Here is a 4,788-nt window from a genome sequence, read left to right on the forward strand (position 1 = left end):
TGGATGGGGATTACGAATCACTTGCCACGTATTTCCTAATGAAGAAGTACTATTTGCCGGAGAAGATATTGTAGAATCATACCCTAGGTGGAGAATGTTTTTCGATAGAGCAACAAAGTTCAAAGGAGTCGGAATTGGGGCAGTCTTGATTTCGGGAATCTGGACAACACTATCCAGCATCGGCAAAGATAAGATTCCCTTGTACAAATAATAAGGTTGAATACGAAGCATGCATTCTTGGGACTAGAATGGCAGTCAACATGAACATCAAAGAACTTTTGGTCATTGGAGCTTCCGATTTGCTGATACACCAAGTCCAAGGGGAATGGTCCACCAAGAATGTCAAGAAACTACTGTACCTGCACTACGTGAAGGAGTTGTGCAAGAAGTTCACAAATATTAAGTTCAAGCATGCCCCCAGGATTCATAACGAGTTCGTCGACGCCCTTGCAACCCTATCATCTATGATTTAGCATCCAGACAAGAACTACATCGACCCTATCAATGTAGAAATCATGGATCAACATGCCTATTGCTTCCATGTAGATGAAGAACCATATGGTAAACCATGGTATCACGACATCAAGAAATTCCTTGCAACCAGAGAATACCCGGAGAATGCTACTAATGGTCAAAAGTGAGCCCTTATGAGGCTGGAAAACCACTTTTCCTCAACGGGGAAGTCCTGTATAGGAGGACCCTATACTTAGGTTTGTTGAGATGTGTAGACATTATTGAAGCAACCAGACTATTAGCAAAGAAGATCTTGAGAGCTGGATATTTTTGGATGACTATGGAAAGCGATAATATCCGATATGTGCAAAAGTGTCGCCAGTGTCAGATTCACGGTGATTTTATCCGAGTTCTACCAAATGAGTTAAATGTAATGGGTTCAACTTGGTCGTTCGCCGCTTGGGGCATAGACGTGATTGGAACTATAGATCCCACAACATCAAACAAGCATCATTTCATTTTGGTAGCTATCGACTACTTCACCAAATGGGTCGAGGCATCTACTTACAAGGCCGTTACGAAGAAGGTAGTGGTAGATCTTTTCCGAAATAACATCGTCTGCAGATTTGGGATATCGGAGTCTATCATCACTGACAATGCCGCTAACCTCGTGAGAGAAATCTATGAGAAGTTCAAACACAATCAAGAGGTACTATGTCTGAAGGCAAATAGAGTTAGGTTCTTTTGATGTAACAGAACTATGTTCAACCTGACTTCCCACGGAGGGCTATGTAGGCAACCCACGTAGGGTTTAGTTTCTCTGCCCCCCCTTCTCTTGTAATAGAAAAACCAAATATCACTTTTGTAAGTTGCTCAGGAACTACACCGATTTGATTTCCTCATAAAGGAATAAGTAGGCAATCCTCATCGGATTCAGTCGTCTTTCGTAATTAAACTATGTTCTGGCCTAATTCCACTTGGATACATAGGTTGTCATAGTCAGGTACAATGAGTCTTGAAGAGAATTGAAATCAAATGAAGTGGAATTAAGCAAAAGAGAGTTGAAATAGTGCAAAATCCTTCAGTGATTTTGCATCTGCGAAACACAGCTCGATTCTGTGAGTGGAGGCCCACATCTTCGCAAAATACTAATTTTCCTCTGTGACCGCATCTGCGGTTGACAATTCGCATCTGCGGATTCGCTGTTGCGGCATCATGTCTGTATCTGTGGAGTAGGCAGTTCTCCATAAGTTGCGCATCTGCGAAAGGGAGTCCACTTTTGCGGAGCCGCACCTGCGATGATTTTCCGCAGGTGCGGTCAATAGGCTTCAGCTATGGACAGTCTTGGCATTTCACATTTTCTCCAATCCAAACCCACAAATACACGACCTAGCTTATTGTAAACACATTTTTGGCTTATTTTTAAGTCTCTTGACTAGAGAACACAAGTTTTGGAGCTAGGGCTCTTGCGCACACACTTGAGTCTTGAAGATTTGAAACTTTTGGTTGAGAATTTCTTACCCATTTATGTTCATTTTGTCATCTCCTTGCTTTATATTGTGTATCTAAGTGTTTAGTATGTTTTCCAACACTTGAATCTTGTTTATGAGAATATTCATATTTAAAGTGTGGATTAAATATCTTGTTGTGCTTATGTATTGAATGATTTTTAGTTATTATGAAAGGACCAAAATAAATGGTAAAATCACCACTCATCAACACACCCAACCTAAAGCTTTTGCTTGTCCTCAAGCAAATCAAAACCAAATACTCAATGAGGCTCTACCATTTAAAGCTCAATTAGCATCTCTATCATCTTCAAATCGCATTCTCCAATTAAGCACAACACTTATGTTTTGGTTGGTACAAATAATTAGGCTCAAGCATGTGAATTTCAACCAAACAACTCCCTCATTTAAAACAATTTCAAGAATGCAATGGAGTTTCAAAATAATAAAGTGACAACAACCAAGCCTCAAGAAGTGACTCGAAATCACTAGTCTACTACATATGCTCAATTTACTCAATTCGAAATCTATCAATGTCACCAATCCATTATAATCCATGTGCACTCACAAGAAAGTAAGTCTAGAAAATACCATATTTACAATAACAACACAGGGGACAAATGCACAAAGACACACACTCTCAACAAAGAATTTCAAGTGTTACAAAATTTCATGTCATAAGCTTGCCCTTATTTTAATTTGCTGCCTATTCAAGAACATTCGATTGGAGATCCCATAAGGACTTTTAAGCTTGTAATGTAGGCTTAGGGAAGGGTAGGATAAGCATTTGGTATACAAGTGACTACACCCTCCTTGAACACTACTCACATTTGTCTTTCTTTTTGCACTTTGCTTCTTTTTAAACCACATATCCCTTGATGACATCTAGTTACCAACAAAGAACCACCTTAAAGTACCTCTCTAATTTTCTCAAGACTCCATATTTTTTTATACAACTATTTTCTTTTGGAGCTTGAGTATCTTTATATAAACAGCTTTGAGGTATATGTTTCTACACAATGTACATCTTCACCTTTTCCCAATTAATACCAACACCCCCAACTTAGGCTTTTAGCCTCATCCCCAACTTATCCCCAACTTAGGCTCTGAACGATGAATGACCAACATATACTGGAATGCCATCAAGGATGCAAGCAATTATAAGGTCCCTAGTGTATGTGACATCAGACACGTTCCCACAAGGAGACACTTTGCTCGCAATGATATATAACCACATTTTTGCTTCAGCTGTGAAATCACCACATTTGATGCCTTTTTTTCTTTTTAGCCCAAGTCACTGTTTGACCTATAGGACAAAGCTTTGAGACTAGCCAATCACCATTTTTGCATGTATCACTTTCTCTCATCGGCTCGAGCGGATGATTTTGAAGTCCATAGACATCATTTATTTCTTCAACTCCAAATTTCACAATCTTTACCCTTATTGTAACTTCATGGTTTTGGAAATGTGTATGCTTTAAGTTGGTGTAAAATTTCCGCACCCATTCCTCATTGGCCTTGCATGGAGTAGGGATGAACCAGGTCCGGTCGCTTAAGACTAGTCGTCCATGGAAATTCGGAAGGAGCTCAACCACTTTATCATCGACAATTTCTTTACCAAGTTTAAGCTTCTTCGTGAGGAGATCATCATAATACCAGTTTTGGCACTCAGAAGATATGAATCTGTTGGTATCATAGTTCAAATCCTCAGCTACTTCTTCACTTTCGTGATCGAGCATCGCATTTTCGTTCATGTACGGCTCCATTTTAAGCTTAAAGTACCTAAAAATAAAAATTAAGTTAGTCAGGATTTATAATCATGTTAAGCAATTCAAAAAAATGAAATTAGGCCAATGGATCAATCCAAATGGGTCCAGCAAGCCAAAGTTCCATAGCTACTATTTTTGCAAAAACTGTCCAGTCACCGCACCTACAGAAAAACCATCGAAGGTGCGGTTCCGCTTCTGTGGAATTTTCTTCGCTTCTACGAACTTTCATAGTTGACCAAACACTGCACCTACGGAAAAGGTATCGCAAGTGCCTTTTTGTGCATCTGCAGTCTTCATCATAGGATTACAAAGCCCAGAAACTGCCAAATATTTTCAATTTAAATCACATTTTTGGCACAATATTTATAATCAAGACTTCTAAATTTGTGCTCTATAAGATTGCACGACTTGATTAAACATGATTTTAAGGTACTTAGCAACAAAATTTCTTTCAGACAATTTGTCAAACACATGACAAGCATAGATAATGTTATGCCTTTTTGAACAAATTAGGTACTCAAATTTCCCCAAATATTTTTCAACAACTGCATCACACATAAGCAAACTGTTAACCAATTTCCTCACCCCTAATATTAACAATAATAAGGAGAAAATGCGGAATTAGGGGTAGTAGTAGAAGAAGAAGAAGATAAAGAAGAAGAAGAAGAATAAGAAGAAAAAGAAGAAGAAGGGAAGAAGAAGAAGAAGAAGAAGAAGAAGAAGAAGAAGAAGAAGAAGAAGACAAAGAAGAGGAAGAAGAGGAATAAGAAGAAAAAAAGAAGAAGAAGAAGAAGAAAAAGAAGAGGAAGAAGAAGAATAAGAAGAAGAAGAAGAAGAGGAAGAAGAAGAAGAAGAAGAGAAGTAGAGTGGATATAAAGATTTACCTGAGTTGTCTTGTGTGAGAGATGAGAGGGAGTTTTGAGTTTGGGGGAAAAAGGGTTAGAGTCTCACCTGATGAAAGACACAGTGTGTCTTTAAAATTTACCCGACGGACCGCTCCTGCGCGAGCGCTCCTGCGAAAAAAGAACTCTTCTGTGATTATTTTGCATCTGTGTTGT

This window comes from Nicotiana tabacum, chromosome 15 (genome assembly GCF_000715075.1).
Source record: "Nicotiana tabacum cultivar K326 chromosome 15, ASM71507v2, whole genome shotgun sequence".
Lineage (NCBI taxonomy): Eukaryota > Viridiplantae > Streptophyta > Magnoliopsida > Solanales > Solanaceae > Nicotiana > Nicotiana tabacum.